The sequence below is a fragment of the Podarcis erhardii genome (assembly GCF_964252035.2).
Source record: "Podarcis erhardii genome assembly, chromosome: 5".
Classification (NCBI taxonomy): Eukaryota; Metazoa; Chordata; class Lepidosauria; order Squamata; family Lacertidae; genus Podarcis; species Podarcis erhardii.
The window spans coordinates 48775793-48800537 of NC_138509.1; positions in this window are offsets into that span (position 1 = coordinate 48775793).

The following is a 24745-nucleotide window of genomic DNA, read 5'->3' on the forward strand; positions in this document are numbered from 1 at the left end:
CCACCAGTTCATCTTGCAAATGATTTACATATAGGTAGGAATCGATGATGATTTGAAATAAATAGAGCCTTCAGTCTATATGATGTGGTTCCACATTATTTGTTTCATATTGTAGGAATCATACTGATCCTTTCCCCCTCCAGCAGGAGTTTTGCGCTAGATGTTGACACAGGGAATTCTGGCCACATCTGTAATTAGCGCATGCAAATCTCTGAGACAACGTGTACAAACAAACAGGACAACAGATTTAATAACTAAAAAGACAGAGTACATCGGCTTGAATTTCAAGAGTGAATAATTTGGGGGAGGGGAGGGGAGATAAAACAAAAGAAAACAAGGGCTCTTTCCATGCACTTTTGTCACACTGCGTATTGAAACAGTATAATTTGACAGCTGTGATATTTGGGGAGGTTTTAAACATGACAGGTCACAAAGCTGCACCTGACCAGTGGAGCCACACAAGGTAATGCATAGATTAAATGCCCATTAAAACCAGGTTAAAGCAAGGTGTCAAACTCTTTTTGGTTTATTGGTTCTCATTTCTTTTCCATACTGGGAGACTATTCATTGTAGAACTGCAGATGCAAAATAATGGAAAGAAGGCATGCCAAACATCAGCATGGGTCCGGGGCTGGAGCTTTAATAACCAAGCAGCAATCATCTCTCCTTCTGAGCCAGAATACAATTGGATAGCTTTGCTATATCACACAGTAAACCTACCTGACCACTCTAAATTACTGTGAGGTCAGGTGGCTTTTACAGGTAGGCTTCCCCACAGTTCAGCCTGAGAGAAAAATTTTAATTAGTTGTCCAGTGAGACAAATACGCACCACAATTTCTCATTCTGGCCAGCCTCTAACTTGTGTTCCCCAGTATCCAGGTTTTTTTTTACATTGTGTTGTAGACCAAGGGAATGTCTTCCCGAAAGAGCTGTGGGTTCCCATTTTCCTTGTGTCAACCCCACTTGTTTTTTTAAGGTCCCACACAGGCCCAAGTCACATGACCATTTCATGAACCAGCTGTCAGTCAATGGCTATAAGCACAACCTGTCACTACTTTTCTGTTTATTGTTTTCCACATGGCTCATCGTGAGTGCAATGCTGTAGCTGACTTGAATGGATGAGGCAAATCCCCACCTGTTTGCCATGCTCACACATTCAATCCAGGGAGATAAAAACGAATTTAAAAAACACACTTTCTGCATGCGGTTGTGCAAATTGGCTGTGAGCAAAATCAAGTTTCAGGCACTGAATTAAACTTTTCGTGTATTTTTGCCCATTAAAGTACCTCTCCCTCCCAACCCCCAGCAAAGCCTTCCAAGCAGCCAGTTTCATGGCAAAGATATTTTCTAATAATGAGGCTCAAAGTCAGCTCCTGGCCCAGGTGAGCACGCACACGTTGACTCATTCAAAGAGGGGCTGAAAAGCTCACATTCAGGATGCATTAATCTGAAAACAAGTGTACTTTTGTGTCTGGGGAGTATTATTTTCATTGCCATCAATTTAGTACACAGATAGTCTGCGATTCTAGACTCGCTATCAGGTTGCCCTGAAGACTGAGACCCCTCACCAGGCCACTCTATTTAATTTAGACTAATCTACAGCTAAGTGAAACTTTGTAACCTCTCTGATTTCCTCCTATCATCATGAACACTCTTATTTCCCCTTCCCCTAAATGACCTACTCTGAGCCTTGCCGGGGGAGCTGGGATCAGGAGGAAGAGATGAGTGACCGCCAGGTAATATTAATGGCTATTTGTGTCTACTGACAGCAATTTAGCCAAAGACAGAAATATTTAACTAGTTCATCCCTGATTGTTCTAATGGTTGTTAATCTGGTTTCAGTTTATGCCATTTGCCTCCTGCTCTTAGCAGGAAGAACTCTAAGGTGAGGGGAAACCCACTTCAATACATGAGGCACTGCTAAATTCAGGCCACAGACTATACACAGACAAGTAACTATAGTATTTGAATGTAATCCAGACTATTGCTGTTTTGGGGTGGGATTCTACCACACACTGTCAAATGCAGGTTATGCATTTGCAGTTAACTGAGAGTTTCTTGTGCAACAAACTCGATTCTCCCAAAGACCAGACTTTTGTGACAAGGAATGTGACAGGAAAACACACTGGGAAAGTGTAGACTAGCACTTGCTTTGACACAACTCCATCTGACCTCCCAGAGAACAATTCAAAATCAAGGCTCAGTCAATAGTCAATATTGTTTAATCTCCCTGGAGTCACATCAGGATAAAGGCTTAATAAGCAGGTTGCTTTAGAACATTAAGGCCCATTAAAATATTTTAGAACCTTCACCCTCAAAGCGATGAATATGTGTGCAGAGGTTTGTCTTCCTAAGCTCCATGGGACTTACTCCTAAATAAGTGTGTATAACCTTACAGCTATTTTACCTTTAGTTGGTTTGTGGCTCAGGTGCAGTAAGTAGCCAGTGGACAATGAATTTGGTATTAGGTTTGGTTTCTTTTCCACCCATATGGCTACTGAATAGCATTAAGAAAATTGATTCCAACATCCCATAGATTTTTATCTGCCTTATCATTATTATTATTATTATTAGTAGTAGTAGTAGTAGTGTTTATAGCCCTCTCTTCACTGAATATTTTCAATTCCAGAGTGGGGAACAAAGTAATAAAAATAAACAGAGGAAAACAACAATATACAAAATTTACAGAATCATAAAAAGGTCAAATAACAGCTTAACAATTCTGTCATAGACAAAACTACAATAACAAAAAATAATAATTCCAATTTAGCCAAATACCTAGGTAAAAACAAACATAACATACGCAAAGAGATTGAAACAGACATTCAAACAGATTTTATTTATTTCATTAAAAATTAAGATAGAAACAGATAAATAGGTGAAATAAGTTTTTATGCTTTTCTCAATGTTCATGTGCATGCCGTAATAATTTCTGTTGTAATTCGATTTGTGCTTCTGATTTTCCTGAATTCATTCCTGAATGAACATGCATTCCTTTCATGCAGATTTGAGTGGCGTGCTTCAGTGGATGCAAAAATGGTCACATGGGCATCGCCATTGCTGAGGCAACACTACCTGTTTAGCTGTACTGCGCTGAAACCCTGCAAAGAAATCAAGAGAGTCACAATAGTGACCTCATAGAATTGTAAGGGACCCCAAGAGTCATCTAGTCCAACCCCTTGCAACGCAGAAATATGCAGCTGGCCCATACAGGGATCAAAGCTATGACCTTGGCTTTATCAGCACCACATTCTAACCAGTTGAGCCAGTGGTGTAGCGTGGGTTGTCAGCACCCGGGGCAAGGCAAGTAATTTGCGCCCCCTAACCCATGGATTTGCGCCCCCTAACCCTACCCCCCAGATGTTGCGCCCAGTGTGGCTGGCCCCCCCTGCACCCCCCACGCTACGCCACTGAGTTGAGCTAACCTTACCAGTAAAAACATATTCCCTCTCCACTACCCATTGAAGGTGAGGGCAAAGGGGCTACTTGCACTTGCTTATACCACCAGTGATATCAGTTGGAAATATGCCATAACAGAAAGGGAAAAAAACCACCCTGTCAATTTGATGCCAAAACAACAACAGATCATGAGGGAAATGGCTGCCTACATAAGTGAAAACTGCACAAAAGAGGACTGTGGGGTTTTTTCAGGGAATGCTTGCATAACTGAAAGTAAACATTTATTTTATTTTATTGTACTCCCAAAAATGTTTCCTGGCAAAAAAATTGACATGGCCCTTGTTTTTATCCTACTTTCTTTGTGTTCACCTTTACAGCTGACAGGATGAAATGGCCTTGTAAAAACTTGGTAGTGACTGAAGTGATGAAGGAAGGAGTTTTCCCATCTTCCACGCCGTAGTAGACAAATGTGTTGGCGGGGAGAGTATGTAAATCTGTGAGAGACGCATGAGCGGTGAAGAAGTCAACTGGCATTTTTTATTAAATCCGGCTATGGAATAGTACTGAGTCGAGGAATTCAGTAACTCAGGTGTCAGAGAACCTGTGTTGATAACGCTGGTTTTAGCACCACTTACCAACTTACTTCAGTGCATTTATGTGGCCTCAGCAGTTGCTCAGCACCTTGCTGGAGTGTGACTTGATGATGTCAGTTCCAGTTTAGAATCCTTTCTTTCAGCAAGCTCAGATGAACAACTGAGTATGTGCAGTGCTATTTCTCCAGAAAAAGAGGTGCCGAAACTCACCATGGACTCCTTCCTTGTTCTCTTATAATGGCACCGGTGCCTACCTGAGAGGTGCCGGAACTGAGTTTCAGCAAATTCCAGCTGGGAAAAAAGCCCTGAGTACATATGAACCACTTTGAGGCCTGACCACTGCCACCCCATTCATTTGAACAGGCTTTGCATCAGAGCAGATCTCTCTGGATTTTACTCCTCAGTGGTAGGAAGCAGTTAAAAGATAGAAGAACTGAGATATGGCTTTAAATATGCTTGGAAACCTCATTGTGTGATTTTTCCTTGCAGCTAAGAACGCTGTCTTGTTGCACTATGCCAGATGCCTGCAACTGAGTGAAATAAGATGGTGACAGATCTTTTAGGAAGAACCGTTACCCTTCAACAGATTGATGTCTGAGTCAGTACGCTAGCCAGTGTTGGCAGCTGAGCATGTGCAGTAAGGCTTAAACTACTATTATCTTTGCACCACAATTAGTATTGTGTTAGTAAATATTGTGCACTCGCTATCTTCAGTCTTCTAATGGGGGTGGGTGGGAGGGAGAGGGTGAATATGTAATTTCAAATATCTTTAGCTCTCAGCTTAATTATATAGTCTGTCTGAATGAAAATTAAATTTTACCTAAGCTCAGTAGGTAATGTAGACAACCCAAACCAAAGGATTAGTTTAAAAGTGTTTTAAAATATTATACGAAAGTTTTAATTACATGGGGAGGGAAATCATAAAACTGTCCAGTAATTACAGCATATTGATTCCATTTCCCCCCTTGAAATGCTAAGACCATTTCAACACATGCAGAATCAATAAACATAATTAAAATATGAGCTCATCAAAACAGCAATTAAATGTACTTAACAGCTTTTGTGGCTTTTTCTCCATATGGTTATTGTGGGAGTGTGAATCTGGCTTGCTAGATAAATGTAACAAAATGAAGTGAAAGCCTAGGAAAAGATTACTGCAGTATCATAAGCAAAGACAATAAAGTTTAGCTCTATAATAAGTTCCAATAAATCAAAAGTTGACAAAAGAAGCAATGTATACAATGGTGAAAATGTAAATTCTGCTTTATATTTCTGTGAAAGTAACACTCTCAATGACTTTTTTTAAAAAAGCCAAATCAAATCTCTTTCCCATCATAGAAGCTCTTGCAATCATCACAACATGCAGGTTTATCTATGTTCTTTTTGATCATATGTGCAACTTTGTGTATCTTTGGAAACATTGTGTACACTACGACAAATTCATTCTAAAATGCTGGTGAATGTTCATGAGGCCTTAAAAAAGAAAAGAAAATCACACACTGATGTGCAGAACTGAACTTAAGAATGGAAAAATGAGAAAAACCTAAACTTACAGATTTGTGCATCCATACCACAGATACCACGCCCTTTGAGTTTCTTGTCTGCCCCTTCACATCCAAGGACACTAGCAGGGCAGGCATTGCATCTAGCTTTCCTTTCAGTTCCCTCTCCTTCCATGTTTAGTTCCCCAGAACGCCAGGTCATTCCTGCCTCAGTTTTAGCTGCAGGTAGCAACAATATGCCTTAGGTTTTCCCTGTCGGTGGCTTTGCTTCCTGCCACACCTTTAAGCCACAACTTGCTCCAGTGCTATTTCACTGACCTCCTCACTTTTATTACATTTCTATGCTACCTTTCCTCCACAGATTTCAAGATGGCGTGCATCTCCAGTCCAGCCCAGTTTTACCTTCACAAGAACCCTGCGAGATAGTTTAGAATGAGAGGGAGTCACCAGCCTGAGGTCGTGCCTAAGTGGGGATCTGAACCCAGATCTCTCCAGCGTTAGTTCATTGCTCTTAACCACTATGCCACACGAGCTCCAGCTTTTCTGCATAGGGCAAGAGAACATCAAGTTGAATCCAGGTGAATTTCCCACTTGGATTCTCCATCTATCCTCCTCAGCACAAGCCAAACAGCAGTCTAGATCACTTTAATCTACTTCTGATTATATTCTGCAGATTTGATCCAGGAAGGTCTTATATTTTTGCAGCTAAGCAAAGTCTTTGGACTTAGAGGAAAGGAAGTATATGGCATAAGCACAGCAAGGCTGCAGGCTCCCCCAGCTGGCCCAGATGTACTTAGTAGCTTCCTTATGCTTTCTGAACCTTTCTCTCCATTGTTTATTATGATGGTGCTGTCACGATGGAATATATGGTATTAAATTCTAAATCTAGCATGCTACAGTGGCCACATATTTTACCATGTTGTCTTACAGGAGGCAAAATGTCTGGCAATTACATCTGCCTTTTAAAGCAGAAAATTGATTTTAAGAGTGCCGAAATTCAAAACAGACGATTGAGGACAAAAATATCTCTTAGTAATAATAAACCTTTTAATTTTATTTTGATTATTTGAGAGTAGAATGCAGACAAAGTCCTACAATTTTCTGGTAGTGGGGGGGGTGAATGCATGAACTACCCACTCCAATTTTAGTGGAGGAAGCCCACTTGCACCCAAAATTTTGCAGAGACTTAGTGGTTTCTGGCTGACTCAGCTACCAGATTGTCCCTAGAGTTTTAGACCACAGCTATTTGCATTCCTGTAATTCACAGCATGTGTAAATAATGAGCTTTTGTGGCAGGATACCTTTGATGGTGATTTTTGGACTCTTTTGCCATTACATTTGGACAAGATTCGGGAAGGTTTTCTTACAAGCAAAAGTGTGACGGAGTATAAGAATGCAGCTCCACACCAGAAGAAGTGAATCTATGGATATAATCCACTGTTTCCACCTTGCGTGAGTGATATGGAGCACAAACTGTTTGAGCCACTGATGTCCAGTTGCTAATAACATGTTCGTATGTTTTGTGTTGCTTGATTCCCAGAACAAGTGTTCAGCATTCCATTACAAAAAAGGAACAAGGTACATATCTAGAGCCAGTTTTCTTACCTGGTGCCACACCATGCTCTACACTTGGGAGAAAGGGAGAGGTGTCTCAGATGGAGAGGGAGGCAGAGACAGAGAAGAGTATGTGGTCTGCATGTGTGATCTGTGATCTCCCTCCAAGCATGATAGTCTGGGAGGGAGAAAGCAGCAGCAATGACTGTATCCTTCTACTTTTATGTGATCCCATGCCTCCCCTCCCGTGGCAGCCATTTTGTGACTGGCATCCACCACACTTTTTCAAAATTCAAAATGTGCCCTAAAATAAGCTTCTCGTGGACATCTGGTTGGCCACTGTAAGAACAAGACGCTGGACTAAATAGGCCTTTGGACTGGTCCAGAAGACTCTTCTTATGTTTTTAAGTACCGTACATTCTTCTATGGAATTGGAATTGGTTCCAATTCCAATTGGTTGGAATTGGTTAACACATGGCATTCAGAATCAAGCAATGAGATATCAGGTGATGGCCTTCAAAATTATTGAACTAAGAATAGGAAGCAGAGTTTGTTATCTTGTGAGGCTTCAACATGCACATTGCATCTACCTAAATAATCACATTAAATTAAATAAATCTGTCATGACAAGCATGGTCTCAAAAAATTATTTATTATTTATTATAATTATCAATCACTCCACAGCACAGTTTTCTGGGTAATGTATGGAAAATCTTAGCAAAACTTGAAAGACAACAATCTATAAAATACCATCAAAATACCATAGTAAAATCCATAAGCAGCAGAAAGAATAAAATCTAAAAGCAACGACAGTCAATTTACTTAGTCATATCAAAAGCTAAGACCATATTTTAAAAGCTAAAAATAGCTCAACTGTGATAAAAGAGACAAGATTAATAACAGTCTTACATGATGTTAATTAAGAATATGAGGATGTTAAAAAGCCCTGGGAGAATAGAAAGTCTTACTCTGGCACCAAAAAAAGCCAGCCATGTAGTAAAGTGGATGTCAAACTCAGGTGCAGCCATTCAGGCCTTCAAAAGGTCTGATGATGATGATGATGATGATGATGATTCCATGCTTGTATCTTTCATGTAAAGGTCAAATGCATGAGGCTACCATCCAAAACACACTGAGGGGAAGTCCCATTGTAGTCAATGTGGCTCACTTCCAAGCAGACATTTATAAAACTGCTATAAAATAATCCTGAGTAAGGTAATTTACATGTCAACTCAAAAGTACATGCCATTGGTCTTATTCCTAAGTAAGTGAGTATAGGATCCCAACCTTACCTGGATAACATAGTTAGATAGGCTGCATAGGCACAATATTGAATCATGCCATTGGTCCATCTAGCTCAGTACTGTCAGCACTGACTGAAAGCAGCTCTCCTGGGTTTCAGACCGAGAGCTGTTCCCTGCCCTGTTCAGAGATTCCAGGCACCTTATGGCTCTCAGCATCATCATCGTTGTTGTTGTTGTTGTTGTTGTTGTTGTTTAGTCGTTTAGTCGTGTCCAACTCTTCGTGACCCCATGGACCAGAGCACACCAGACACTCCTGTCTTCCACTGCCTCCCGCAGTTTGGTCAAACTCATGCTAGTAGCTTCGAGAACACTATCCAACCATCTCGTCCTCTGTCGTCCCCTTCTCCTTGTGCCCTCAATCTTTCCCAACACCAGGGTCTTTTCCAGGGAGTCTTCTCTTCTCATGAGGTGGCCAAAGCATTGGAGCCTCAGCTTCAGGATCTGTCCTTCCAGTGAGCACTCAGGGCTGATTTTCTTCAGAATGGATAGGTTTGATCTTCTTGCAGTCCTTGGGACTCTCAAGAGTTTCCTCCAGCACCATAATTCAAAAGCATCAATTCTTCGGCGATCAGCCTTCTTCAGCATCATTAGTGTTCTCCAAAAAGTGGAAACAAAACAGACTTTAGGGTAGGGGAAAAGACAACTTGTAGACCAAAATCTTTTCTTTGAAATGTACAATTCAAGATGTGAGCTGTGTGCTAATTCTCAGCTGCTGAGGCAGCCCTTTTGTCTCTGACAAAAAACCCCTCTCATGTGTTTAATGGTCCCAACAAAAACACATGTGTGTTTACATAGTACTGTAAGCACTTTTTGGGGTGAGAAATAGGTTGTGTTTTAGGCTGTGTACACACCATACCTGTCTTCCCCTCAGAGGGTCCTGAGAATTGCAGTTTACTAAGGGAGCTGGGAATCGTAGCAGTGTGAGGGCTAAACTACAGTTCCCAAGATTCTTTGGAAGAAGTCATATGATTTAAATGTATGGTGTGTGCACAGTGCCTATGTGACTAAAGACCACTGTTCCTATCCTATGTGGATTTTTTGTTGTTGCTGTTGTTGCAGGTAAAAAACATGTGGTCGTTTTAGTCACGTGGAGAGCCAAGTCATTTGAAAATAATCACAAAACAGGGAGCCAATATATACAGAAGTGGGATAGTTTAAAGATGGGAAAGGGCAGAATGAGACGAGCAGTAAAAATCCAGTTAAGAAATTAATCAGCAGTGTTCCATGAGAGCTGCTATATCAGTTTCCATATGTAAACCCATCGCCTCCTGCAAGCAATGGGGATCTTTTTAAGGCCTAACCATAGGTTGGAGGAGCCAGAAATAAAAGGGTTGAGTCAACCATCAGACAGAAACAATTGGCTGAAATGCAGCCAAAACCAAACTACTGGCTTAATCAATGACATCCGTACCGCACAGAGACTTCATGTTAAGGCTCTAGAAGTCTGACATATCAGCCAAAGAATGAATCCTTTCAATAATAAGCCAAAAATGCTAATTAGCCTAAGAAACCAGCAGTATATGAAGATCATTATTCATAGATAATATGTATTTTTTCCCATTTTTGCCCAGCCAATTGTCTTCAGTGCTCAGAGTGTCTGAAGCAAAAGTTTATTTTCATTTCGTCGTTTCTTCCCCCTCCCTTTTGCCTTCTCCCTCCGACCTCAAAAGACTAATTATCAAAGTATTAAGCATGTTTCTAAAATACGACTGAACCCATCATCATAAGCAAATGTGCTGAAGAATGTACCCTATTATTCGAAATGACAGGATGTATATAAAGCCCATATGTTTTCAAAAGGGTTTCTGTCAGTATTAATCAAAATGTTGGCAAATTTATGAACACACTGAACAGCACGCCTGCCATATGGGTAATCTCTCTCCTTTAATATTGGGAATTTGAATTAATAATAAACACTGTAGAGCAACCTCAAATGAGACAGAACCAATAATGTGAAAGCCAGAAAAAATAAAGTAACTTCTGAACTTGATTCTGCAGTGTTCGCTTTTAGTCTTCCCTCAGATGATCTCTGGATGCTCAGATAGTTACGGTACCTCCGGCAGTGTCATAAGGTAGAGTTTGGTTTCTCATGCTTACTGCAGTATCTCGTTAGGCCAAGCTGTTGATTGCTGGTGGTTTGGGACAGGGCTAGAATTAGGACCAGTATTCCTGGGCATCTGCCAGGATCCTTGCATCCTGGAGAGGCCCACTGCTGATCCCTACTCTGCCTCCCCACCCCCTCCACTTTTGAGGGTCTAGCTGGCACTCTAAGTAGCTCCCATTCCTTTATTTTGCACAGCGCCCCCGACCTAGCATTGCTCTGGGGCATTGTAGGATGTGTGACAGGGGGGCTAGACCTGTTAGACCCTACATCTCTCAATCCGTATACTTTAGGCTGTAATCCTAATTTCATTTGCCAGGGAGTAAGCCCCACATAATTTAGTAGGCCTCACTTCTGAGTAGACACAGTTAGGATGTCAGCCATAGTTTATCCTAAAATGCACAAGCAGTGAAAGTTGCACAGACACAGTTCTTCTGGAGCTAGGCAGAATATAGCAAAGTATTATAGTCTCCACCTTGGGGCATGAATGAATGCAAAATGTGAACTTTTAGAAGACATCTGAAGGCAGCCCTGTGTAGGGAAGGATTTAATGTCTAACAGACTATTGTATTTTAATATTTTGTTGGAAACCTCCCAGAGTGGCTGAGGAAACCCAGCCAGATGGACGGGGTATAAATAATAAATTGTTGTTGTTGTTAACTTAGAGAAACCCGCGGAGGAGAATTTTAGTCTCAGTCAATTTTGCCCCACAATTGCGCCATGCTCCGTTTAACCATGAATACATATCTGGAGTTGGGTTCTATTGTGCTAGCTTTCCCTTTAATTTCAGTGGGACATCTCTATGCCTCTGTCTTAGCTATTCTAGGAGAAAGAAACAGGGTAAGAAGCAGACATAGCAAAGGTGACTCCAGAAGAAGTTCATTTGCAATAATAAAGGGATGGCATTAGGGGAATAAGGATTTTTGCAGTGTGCATTCAGTAGAAGCACACCATGACTCTAAAAGCTAGGAGAGCAAATAAGGTAGCTGAAACTAGCCCTTGCTCTTCCTGCGGTGTCATCCGTGAGCTGCAGTGATCAAACTGCAGCAGATGCTTCAGTCAAGAATGGAATTAAGTTGAAACAAATGGGATAGCAGATGGGAAAAGATCAGAAAAGTGAGAGGTTGCAGAATACAACTGTATATACTAAAAGCAAAGTCAGTTTTCCATGTGCAGTCCTTATGTAGCCAAAACTGCACCATCCACACACAAGAGGGAAATATCAGCAAGCGTAGAGTAATGAAAGGTTTGAAGATGTAACCCCCCCCCAAAAGAAATTAAGTAAAGGTAAAGGGACCCCTGACCATTAGGTCCAGTCGTGATCGACTCTGGGGTTGCGGCGCTCATCCCGCTTTATTGGCCAAGGGAGCCGGCGTACAGCTTCCGGGTCATGTGGCCAGCATGACTAAGCCGCTTCTGGCGAACCAGAGCAGCGCACGGAAACGCCGTTTACCTTCCCTCCAGAGCGGTACCTATTTATCTACTTGCACTTTGACGTGCTTTCGAACTGCTAGGTTGGCAGGAGCAGGGACCAAGCAACGGGAGCTCACTCAGTCGCGGGGATTCGAACCGCCAACCTTCTGATCGGCAAGTCCTAGGCTCTGTGGTTTAACCAACAGCGCCACCCACGTCAGATAATTATTCTTCAGCAAATCTTCCAACCTGGATGAGAGCTTACTTAGCCTTGTGTAATGTATCTACATTTCTGCAGTCTGCTCTTTTTTCTGGTTTCAAAAGGGGCAATGTAAATATTTATCTCAAAAATGCACATGCCTAATCAACTGCATTTATTATATTGTACCAACCATATAAGGGGAAACCTATATATCTGGCCTTACTAACTCCATGACTATAAATTATTGTGGATGCCTCTCCCATGCCTTCATTTCATAATCTTATCTATATTTATACTTGCTGTTCACTACAGGTTAAATTTATGAGGGTCTCACAAACATGCCTATACCAATGAGACAGGGTTATTAAAGAACTATAGAAAGCTCGCAGTTATCTGAAGACAGCAAAGCTGCATTTATAGCTGTATCTGTCCAGGCCAGTGCAGAAATCTTGATGGGATCATGAGCATGTGAATGGTAAGGCAGACATCACAGCGAAGCCCTGAGAAAATCATCCTATGGATTCCCAGCCATGTCATCCATTTATTCATGGTCGTTGTTCAGGCATCAGTTTAATCTGGTGATAATTTCACAGTACTTTGTCTCCTGAGTAGTAAAAAGTGTGGTAAAAACCCACACACTTAGACAAGCCTCTTGTTGAAGCTTCATGGCTCTAGGAAGCATGAGAGCATCCATGGGTGTTATCAGGAATGAATGCTGTGAGGTGAAATGGTGGGAATATACTGATAATGCAGAAATAATACTAGCCGTTTTTAGTCCTGATCAATAAGAATGGGGTGTGTAGTTTGTAGTTGTCTTGTCATCACATGGTGGGGATAGGGAAATTCAATTCACTTTGCAGTTAAAGGTGAATCTCCCTGATTAACAAATTCCAAAATAATCTGGGAACTGAAATGCAGATATTCTTTTAAATTCACACTTATCTGAATTTTGCAATGCAGATCTCCAGCCAAGTAATGTATACAGTATACATATACTGGTGTAAAGTGTGTGTGTGGGGGGGGGGAGAGAATAGCACAGAATACAAAAATGCATTATATTAGGAAAATTGTTTTGCAAAAATTTTATAATAGGCAAAATTTCATACAACAATACATAAACAAAAGCATTAATCTAAAATACTAACAAATGTTTGTGAGGATTTTTTAAACAAATGCAAACCGATTCGGAAAATGTGGCAAACTGAATTTAAGATTGGAAAAATGAGAAATTGATACTGACAGATTTGTCCACCCTTCTAGATTGTGAAGGGAGTTTTTGTGCATAAATTGTGGTGTGATTAAAGAGAAGTGGATGTTAACAATTCAACACTGGGGAGCAAGCAATTTGGCTCAACTGATGAGTTTCTCCACTTCTTAAACCTGTCTCTGTGGCTATAATTTGAGTCCTACCAGCCATTGATGGATTGTCAGCAAGAATTCTTTTCCACCTATGGCCATGTTGGGCTGTGGAGGAGGGGGGAAGCATTTCCACCCACTCTGGATGCTTCTAGTTGTTGCAGAAACATGTGATGTTTTTGGAGGCAGCTTCCGCCACCTTTTTATTGCTGTTGTCTGAAGAGCTATTTATCATAACCATCTTACTCTGACTGATGGCAACTCCCCTTGCACCTGTTCTTTCCTTCATTGCAGATCTGAAAACAAAGAACGCTCAGAGATTTAACCTGGATCCATCAGTGTAACCTAATTTCATGACACAGTTGCTTTGGCAATAACAGTTCTCTGGATAATTTTTCTTTCACTTGCAAGAAGATATCGATCCTAAGGTCATTGATGGAAACCCTATAAATATACCTGAACATGTACAGTTTCAATCTGAACCATAACCCCTGCTGATTGGGAAACTTGCATAGCATGGCATAGACATTTAGGTTGTATTCTAACCCCCCACTTACTTGAGAGCAGTCCCTCTTGAATTCAATAGGACTTCTAAGTAGAGATAGTTAGGATTGTGTTGTTGAATGTGAATCATCATCCACACTTACTTCGAAGGCTCTCTCGCAGGCTACAGTAGAATTTATCCCCGAGTAAACATAGAGATGATGGGAGGGTGGTTTTCTACATCTAGAATGGTTCCAGAGAGCAATTTTGTTTATTTCATTTTAATAATTTTGGCTGGGGAAATAGGTTCTTATTTATTTATTACAATTTTTAAAATCTTCCTCATTTTTAAGAATATTTTTTTTTAAAAAAAAAATGTGTGTGTAGAAGTGTTTCATGACACCAAAGACTTGCTAGATCATATTGCATAGCCTGGAGACATGTGCATCTACTTTGGATCTAGGCATCAGTACACAGTGGTAGGGCTTTGAAAGCCCCTCTGCTACTAATCTACCCAGCTCATCAAGGTGTGAGTGCCAGTTGCACTGCACATGTGCCTGCATGTGGGTTCATTTCATCCACAGGTTCAAGAACAAAATCATGTCTGGTATTAACAAGGTCTCTTATCAAATTAGATTTCAAGTAAAAATTCATTTAGTGACTATGGGTGGTGGATTTGCCACAGTAGCAAAGTATGGGTATTTTTACTTCTAGAAATGAATACATGCTCACTGGGATCTACACAACACTTGGGATGTGATAACCTAGACAGAATTCACCGTACATCCATTTTTCTTCAATTTTGTAAATGGGATTTGAAGCAGCCATGCTAATATGTCAGCAAATTCTCCATGGGAGCAAAAAAACACAAAAAAACACCCTAGGTTTTTCAACATCACCACCACCATCTGTCTATTTGTGTGTCACTTTCCCTCAAAATTGTGCCCAAAGTGGTTCACAACATATCACATGAACAATTGGGTATAATCATTCAAATATATATGTTCGAAACAATTGGAAATAATACCATCAATAAATACAAAACACGAATCCATAACAGTTTGTATAAAGCAATAGAAACGAACCCGTCTAATTCAACAGCTTAAAACTAAGCATGTGAGACAATAGAGATCAACACAGGAATAAAAAAAAGTTGTGTTCAAAACACCCACATGCTCAAGATGCTGTGGCTGTTTCCAATAGTTTGAATCCAGTCTTCAAACATCCAGGCCCCACACCCCATCTCTCACAGGGGGTACTGCAGACTCTCCCACTCTGGCTGTTGCCCAGAGGGGCCTTATGGCACATTTATCATGGTCTCATGATGGTTACCTTCAAATACGAAAAAGGCTCTCACATAGAAGAAGCAAAAAACTTGTCATCTGCTGCCTCAGAAGGCAGGGTTTGATCGAACAGGCTTAATTTAAAGCAAGGTAGAACATTAAGAGAAAATTATTGATGGTAAGGGCAATTCAGCAATGGAACCAGTGACCTAGAATGATGGCAAATTTCCTCATGCTGAAGTCATTCAGTCCTAGACTGGACAGCCATCTGTTGGGGATGTTGTAGCTCTGGATTTCCTGAAGGGATTAACTAGGTGACTTACAACTCTATGGTCACTTCTGCACCATACATTTAAAGTACATGGCTTCTCCCAATGAATCCTGGAGACTGTCATTTATTATGAGTGCTGGGAATTGTAGCTCCGTGAGGGGCAAACTACCATTTCCAGCATTATTGGGGAAAGTCGCATGCTTTAAATGCATAGGGTGGATGTCCACCTGTGATTCTCAGAATTAGTGAAGAAAAGAGAAATACTAGCATGTACAGTCGTTCTAATTGGGAAAGACCTACTGAAACTGTGTGGGACTCCCTTCCAATTTGAATCCTCCAAAATTCTGTACCATGGTATTTCCCACAAAACTGCTGTGTTAGAATAATGTTTTTAATTATCTGAGAGTTTTTCAGATATGCTAAACATGGCGCATGGTAAGACATATGATACCCAACTATGTATCCTAAGCAAGGCTTTAGAAACAGATTATTGAGTCTGGTGTTTCCAAAGGTTTACAATGAACACCTGTGAGTCCAGCCGTCCCCCCGCAACAATTAATAAATCAACCAAGCCCTCTCCTTATAAAGGCCCATCCTTTGATGTACATGTCTTCTCGGGCTAATGTTTGTGCCTTTCATCTTGATTCAGCTGTTGTATAATAGATGACCCATCTGAAAAGATAATGCTGGTTGCATGGAACATGGTATGTGAACTTAACGCTGTCGGAATGCCAACCAGACTAGCCATGTTAACAATGAAAGGCAGGATCCTTCTGGAGAAGTATGATGTTGATTTTGACCTTAGAGGAAATCAGGCTTGCTCAATGCTGTGATGATGATGGCAAATATATGGAATTGATTAAATGAATAAATAACCCGATTGTTTAGTTTTGCATTGAAATATGTGGCACCTAGGTCAGCGCTAATCCTTAATTTTTTTTCCTATGCATAATAGATTCCAAAGTGTAAACATTGCCACCACCATGAACCAAACTAGATGCTCTGAGTCAACAGCCAAAGGTGTGATTGTGAACTCAGAAATATTGATAATGTTTGTGAATATCTTCTGACTACATTATGCTAGACTTTTTTAAGTTTATAATGAGAACTCTTTGAAAAACTGCCCAGCTTGTTACTCTAAGAAATCTGAGATATAAAAATGGTCATAATATTTATATCTTCTTCCTTTGGAAATCTCTTTGCCTTTGCTTTTAGTGGCTATACATACCAAAACTTAGATTTTGCCCGAGGACGGATGTCCAGCAACTAATCAACAAGACAAATAAATCTCTTGCTTTGTCTATTTTCCCTTCTACACTTTCCATTTTCCTCTGACACATCAGAAACAGCAGCTAGATGGGATCTCTGATAGTTGATACTAAAATGCTGTAGAAAACTTTGTCCTGAGGAAAGGGGATTGACTTATGTATGTTCATGATTTAAAGGCATACCCACCCCATAGACATAAAAGTGGTTTGGCAGTCCTTCAACACAGGAGACTCTGAGAATTATTGTTTTCTCTATGTTGGTAAAGCCAGAGTACATGCAACAGGGAGTGCTTTGCACTTCACCAGACAGTTCCCAGAATTTTTTCAGAGAAACCATGGCATCTTGAATGGTATAAATCCAGATGCACATTTGTGGTGCAGACTGGACAGGGGAGGTTCATTCGGAACCATTTAGTGTTTCTGACTAAGTTGACTTTTGGTTTATTTCTCACCTTTGTCTTGTAACATGTAGTCTGGATTGCTTTGATCATCTGTTTTTGCAGTCCTGCATCATTCCCAAGGATGCAATTTGTTATTGGCTGTGAAACCCTTATTCTAAGATTCATCTCCACCCCCACCCCCACATATTTTAATGAAAATAAATTGTCTAGTCCAGGGTTTCCCAACCTTGGGTTTCCAGATGTTTTTGGACTACAGTTCCCATCACCCCTGGCCACTGGTCCTGCTAGCTAGGGATGATGGGAGATGTAGTCCAAAAACTGCTGGAGACCCAAGTTTGAGAAACATTGGAGTCTTGAGGCTGTGAATATTATATTGAAAGTCTATGCTCAATGCTTACTAGAAACCAGTGGGAAGGAATGGTTGATGAACAGAATTTCTAGTGGTCAGATACTACTCAATGTACTGCATAGCTCATTGTCTCTCCCTGTGCATAGCTAAAGAAATTTGTGTGAATGAATATTAAATGCAGATGGGTGTCTCCAGCCCATCTTTTCTTACTGCAGAATATGGCACAGAAATGGGACAATTGCTGTTCAGCGTACAGTGCACGTGCTTCTGCTCCTTTGCCATGAGGAGCATCAGCTGACAAACCTTTGGTAGTCATTCGGTTAGGAATGAAGGGCTTCCTCCTGCTATAATATATGCTGAAATTTTAGGAATGTGTGTTTAGGGCAGGTTATTAACAGGTGAACTCCTCTCAGCTTGATACAGAATCTGTTACCCCCTTTGCCCCCACCCCAACCAACTTTCCTGAAGAATGCTAGGTGAGAAACATGGTTATTGTTAAGTCTTTGTGAAAGGGGAAGTTTATACCCACAACCATGCATGCAGAGGAAGGAGAGAAGGGAAAGTCCTGTTGCACAGGTAGAAATCCTTGCACTGACAGATGTGTTGGTATAATAACACTCATCCTTTCACAAGGGCCAATATCCTGCTACCATATGCTGTATGTGGAGAAGAGAGCAGAATAGCATTTTTATATGCCTTTTTACTGAACTCTTTTTTTGGGAGGAGAAATATGTTCTATAGCTTAAAAAGTTACAACCTTTATGGCCACAGATTAACATCTGTATTCTGTATTACAGACACACGGCAAGACATGATGTTAAATGTTTCTTTACTTCAAATTTGCAGATTTATTTATTTTTAATTCAAATTGCAGGGAGGGGGTTGCTCTCTGACAGTTAACAGGATCAGGGCAGGCAATGCACCAATGGTGAATTGTACCCCTTCCAAAAGAAGCAAATACCAACTTCAAAAGAGGGCTCCTCCTCAGGACCACAGCAGGGGTTTAAATTTCTCTGTCTGTCCTGATCCCATTAATGATCACATACACCCAAGTCTGCATTTTTAAAAACCTGCACTTTAGGGGCAGAGGTACATCTAACTTCATGCAAACTTGGTCCTGAACTCTTAATTTCTTGGGTAGGTTGCAGTCAAACTCAAGCACTTCCAAGTCCCACTGACATCTGTGGGAGACAGAGCTTAGCATCTGCCTTATTATCTGTTGATTCACAGTGCCTCTTCCCCCACCCGCCCACCCTTTGCTAATATCTGATGTATCAGACTGTCATATATTATGGGAGAGCATTCTCAGTCCTGCCATGTTACACTTTCACCTTCCTCATGTGTTTTGTCAGCTCTTTGCATGTGGCAGAAAAGAGGGACTTGCAAAGGAAAGCACTCATGATCCTGCTGTTTGCAGAGCCGAGTTCTCGCTGCCCTTCCACGTGCCCCAGCAAATGCAAGACCTAGTAATGAAAGTAAATGTAATGTTTTGCAAAACCTACAAAGTCAACTGATTCATGCATATTTTAACAGTATAATAATGCCACTTAGCTCACATCATTTATTTTAAATGATGTATAGGTCATTTTTATTCAAACAGTTTTTGAGTTTTAACAGTGTCAAAAATTCACAGAAACCCCTATCATAATTCATAAGAACTGCCTTGCTAGATAAGACCAAGCATTCATCTAATATGTTATTCTGTCTCCAACACAGGGGGAAAAGAATTTTATGACACTTACAAATGGAGCACAATAGTAATAGCCAACCCCCGTGGTTTATCCTGACATGTAGTAATCTGAGTTTATACCATTTCTAACCATGTTGTTTCATATACAGATATTTCATGAATATTTGCCACTGGTAGACCAATAGTAGTTGAATGTCTATTTCTTAAAATAAAACCTTTATGTGCATTTCATGAAAAATCCATTTGCAACGATGAGCAAGAAGGATTCTCATAACTATCCCGTATCTATAAACATTGGTGATAGGTGAAAGAGACAATGCGTATTACAAGAGTCTCCAATCAGTGATTGCCTCTGACACTGAAGGTATGGTAAAGATCCTTTCCTGTCTTTGACTGAGCAGTGCAATTGCCATTAGTCTGGCAACTAATGGTGCAGCAGAATTGAATATAGCTATTTCTCTGCAGTGGGTATCAATCCAATTATTTAACGTGTGTTGGTTGCTAGTTTGTTTCTGGGCTCAATTCAAGGTGCCGGTGAAACCTCAAATGGCATGGGACTTGAGTACTTCATTGTATGTTTCTCCCTGAAAGCTCCATTTAGCACCTGAGGCCTTGATTCAGATCCCCCCAACTATCAAAGGCATGGTGATGAGGAACATCGTCCCATATCCACCATTAGCTATTTATTATAAGTCATACTATATCTACTATATAATTGTACTAGTATTGATGACATCAGATCACAAGATTTATGTTTCACCTGATATTGGCAGCATGCAAACAATACTCCTAATAATGTAATACTGTTTTAGACTATATCAGGAGGTCTTGAGATAACGGACAGGAAGTTGTCTCTGCTGTTCAACAGAGCCTGAGAACTCTCTCTGGAATTTCTCCTCAGTTTTTAAAATGGTTTTAGCTAACTTCTTTCTTGACCTTATCTGCCTTGGATGTGTCTCATCCTGAGCTCAGTCTCCTCGCTCATCAGTATGACATGAGATATAGCCACTTCGTAAATTATGGCAGGATACTGCTTGACGAGTCTTGGGGCAATTTAAAGCCTAACCAATTTATTGTGACTTAGGATTTCCTCACAACTACTTCTCTGGAATTTGTCGCATATGGTTCCTGATACGGCCAAAGCCCAGGTCAAGTGGGTATATTTCGCTGTATGTGAGGCTCTTTGTATGAATAGCATTCCAGCTTTGCACAGGTTATGATCTTGATAGTGCAGGTACATATGATAGTCCTCTGCTAACCGAGTAAAGAGGAGAGACATACTTTGCATCCAGGTGAGCCCACCTCCAGTTCCTGGTCTCCTCTGTATCTCTGGTACCATAGCTAGAGAAGATTTCCTGCTAGTCTGGGCTAGGTAGACCAGAGGTTTGAACTGGTATAAAGAAGAGTCATGTGTCCAACGGCATACTAAACTAAAAATGCTGCCTGAGTTTGTAACTATCTGGTTAAGAATACAGATTTGTCCAACTGGTGATGCTTGGCTATATTATGAATGGAGTACCATTTCTCCAACCATTTCTTCTCTGGCTCAAACCTGGAATATGAAATTCGGCACCTGTGCAGTTGGCATTGAGGTGAGGCCGGCTGCTTCATAGGTGTCCCCTGACCTCATTATTTGTGAGATGTGGTTACCTCTTTTGTGATCTGTTGCTGCTGACAATACTCTGCAATGTGCATGTCCAGTGAGCAGCTCCTTGCTCTCCCAGTTTGGGATTGAAGCAACAAAGAAAGCAGGTTATGTAACTCAGGAAACAGCAGGTGCCCTTTCCCTACGGACACCCTAGGGCCTTCTTGTATGAAGGTAGCCTTGCAGGCTGCCATATGTGATAAGCTTTGTGCATTACTGTGGGATTAATGCAGCCTAACACAGCCTGCCAATGTATACCACACCAGAGTTTCCCACATACCAAGGCATAACCATGGGCTTTCACCATAGCAAGTATTGGCTGAAACCTCCTGGTGTTTCACAGCTTTTTAACAACCAATAGGCTAAATCCCTGCCATATACTTGCCTGGTGATCAAAGGTATCTAACTAGACATTTCCCCCCTCATTGGTTGTTTGCATTAGATATGCAAATCTCCTTTCTTGCCAAGCCATTCCCGAATACATTTGCAAGGCTATTGATGTTCTTTGCTTCAGTAAAATATAGATCAGAAATACTGACAAATATTTTTATTCAAAGAGTTTGATCATTTCTAGATTACTCTTCATGCCAGTAATTAACCTCAGCCAGTACCCTCCCATCATAATTTCAAATGCACTTCCTCGCCAAACATAAAGTTTCATAAATATGTACTAAGTAACCTTAAAGCCCTTTATGAATAATTATGAGTTTTTTAGTTTTTGTGAATCTGCATATTAATTCTGCTCCATAAATAATACATGAATCCAAATCCAGCTTGCTTGGTATCTGGGGACAGAGGAAGCTGAGGGAGGGATAATTATCAGTTTAATGTAGGAACATACTTAACCTAAAAGATTATCTGGAAAACTGATGACTCTGTGAGTTTATTCTTTGCGTATATATATATATATATATATATATATATATATATATATATATATCACAACATGAAGGGGGGAAATGGTTAATAATATAATGTTTGCATTTCTTGGATTCCTGATGTTTGGAGCAAATTGTCCTAATTTTTCTGTGGCGGCACTGAGCACAATATAGTTCCATGCTTGTATCAATATACATTTTCCCAAAGGCCAGCAATTAATGAGAGGCTGCTGAATGAAATGGCTTCACTATTGGCTTCTGTGGGACATTATGGATTTAAAAGATAAGAGAAAGTGCTGCAAGTCCAGAAAACAATTTCATTTCATTAATCCCTTGAGTGCCTCAGGAGAAACCGTCCATGTCCAGAAGAGGTGGAGTCGTGCACCCTTTCGCACACTTACCGTGCATCTTTTTATATAGATTTTTTAATGAAATAAAATGTGGCAGAGTTAACACTTTGCATGCCACACTCTTCCTGATGGGTGTGCAACCTGGAAAGGGAACGGGGATGAGATATGGCTAGGTGATCGCGCAGAGAGATTCTCTGAATGTAAGCTGACAATAATAGGAAACCGAAGTGTTTTACAGTTCTAGCTCTAGGCAACTGGAGATGTAAGTTTCAAAATGTACAACAGGGGGAAGAAATATGGATTTTAAAAATTATAAACGTTATTTCTGAAATGGGAAGAAACACATCCATAACTACAATCCAAGAACATACTCAAAAGTTCCCATTTATTTTTCCTCTGCTTCTCTAGAGGCTTAGCAGTGACATGTCAATTACTTTAGAATTCATAGGGTTTCTTTCTCCCCCCCCCCCCAAAGCCTTGTACTGTAGCAATGAAGAAGGAACTCTTCTACCTATGAGGCTGTCTGGTGACTTAGGATTTTCATTTTCCTCTAAAGTGTATGATCCAGCTCACTGCTGATTGAAGTCCTGCTGGTTACCAACAGCACTCTCTCTGATACAGTGCGTCCACCATCACCCTTTACTTTTATCAACCAGTAAAAAAAAAATGACCTGTTTTCTTCAATAGTATTCAATTAATTTTCATTCAGTCAAGATTTGATGGACAGTGCAGATCTGAGATCTTTCTGGAAGTAAACTCCATTAAGATCAACAAGGCTTACTCCCCAGTAAGTGTGTATAGGATTGCAGCTATAATGTTAAGCACGCTATATGTATCTTGTGGTTGGACTAGCCAAAGATCTGTGAGATTACAGACAGGAGTGCTTAAAAGTTGTATACAACCAGCACATATCAGGTACTGTATAAATGTGAAGGCACCCAAATTAACCGCATTTTTCGCTCTATAACATGCACCCGACCATAACACGCACGTAGTTTTTAGAGGAGGAAAATCCGTAGGCATGCCACCCATAGGCATTCCCTCCATAACACGCACAGACATTTCCCATTACTTTCTAGGAGGAAAAAACTGAGTGTTATGGTGCAAAAAATACGGTATTTATTAATGGCATTCAAATAAAATTTAAAATAAGAAAATGAAGAGTTTCAATATTAATTTGGAAAACTGTAAAGGTAAAGGTAAAGGGTATACTGGCCTAAATTTATAGTTATACGAAGCTTCACCAGTTTCACTCCTAGCATCCAGAATATTGTAAGGGGTATTCAAATCATGCAAAAGAAACTTTTCAAATTCAAGCAAGTCTCTGCATTGTGTCCCTCCTTGTTTTTGTTGCTTTGTTGAGCTCCTTCCTGATAGTAGTTCTCAAAATCTGTCTTCCTTTGGTGTCAGAGTCACAGGCCAAACAGTCTGATCTGGTATAAGGCAGCTTCCTATGTTCCAATCTGCACTGTGGCACTGTGGTCTAAACCACTGAGCCTCTTGGGCTTGCTGATTGGGAGGTCGGTGGTTTGAATCCCCGCAACAGGGTGAGCTCCCATTGCTCTGTCCCAGTTCCTGCCAGCCTAGCAGTTCAAAAGCATGCCAGTGCAAGTAGATAAATAGGTACCACTGTGGTGGGAAGGTAAACGGCGTTTCCGTGCACTCTGGCACTCATCATGGTCCTCTGTGCGCCAGTAGCGGTTTAGTCATGCTGGCCACATGACCCGGAAAACGGTTTGTAGACGAACGCCAGCTCCCTTGGGCTGAAAGCAAGATGAGAGCCACAACCCCAGAGTCACCTTCGACTGGACTTAACCATCCAGGGTCCTTTACCTTTTACCTTACACATTGAAAGCAGTACTATAGCACTTTAAACTATCATGGCTTTCCCAAAACAATCCTGGAAGTGGTAGTTTGTTAAAAGTTGGGGGACCCCTGTTCCTCTCAGACAGCTACAATTCCCAGAGATCCATAGGAAGAGGGACTGGTTGTTAAATCACTCTTTGCAAATTATAGGTGTCTCCTAACAATTCTCGGCACCCTCACAAATGACAAGTCCCAAGATTCTTTGTGGGGAGCCATGACTATTTAAAGTGGTGTGATACTGCTTTAAATGCATACGGCAATTTGAGGAGTAATTGTTGTTATGTTACATTGTTAGCTGCTTTAAAATTTGATAGGATAAGTTGTTGATGTATAAATCTATTAAATAAATAAAGATGGTCACTACATCTGGAAACGCTTTGCAAATAGAAGGAAAGGAAAGATTGTGCTGGTTACTGTCATAGATGAGAATTTGGCCAGATAACAAAGAGTTCAGAGTCAGAGCAGATATTTTGTGACAAACTATTTTATGGCTGGAGTGCAATATCTTTCAAGAGAACTGAGAATTATTTCAGTGGAACTGAATTTAATTGGTAGGGTTGGGAATGCACCTTGTCTGAAAGGCTAGAGAACTGCTGCTAGTCTATTGAACAAGATGAACCAATGGTCTGACTTGGTATAAGGAAGCTTCTTATGTTCCTATCACATGTTCAAAAAGAATTACTAAAAGCTAATTACATTTCAGCAGAACACTGAACATATCCTCAGCCTGTTCTTTAAAGAAAGACACTTGCCTGGTAAATCATGAGGGAAATGGGAATCTTTTGAGATTACTAGTAGTTACTAATATTATGTCAGTTATGAGTTTGTACAGTGTC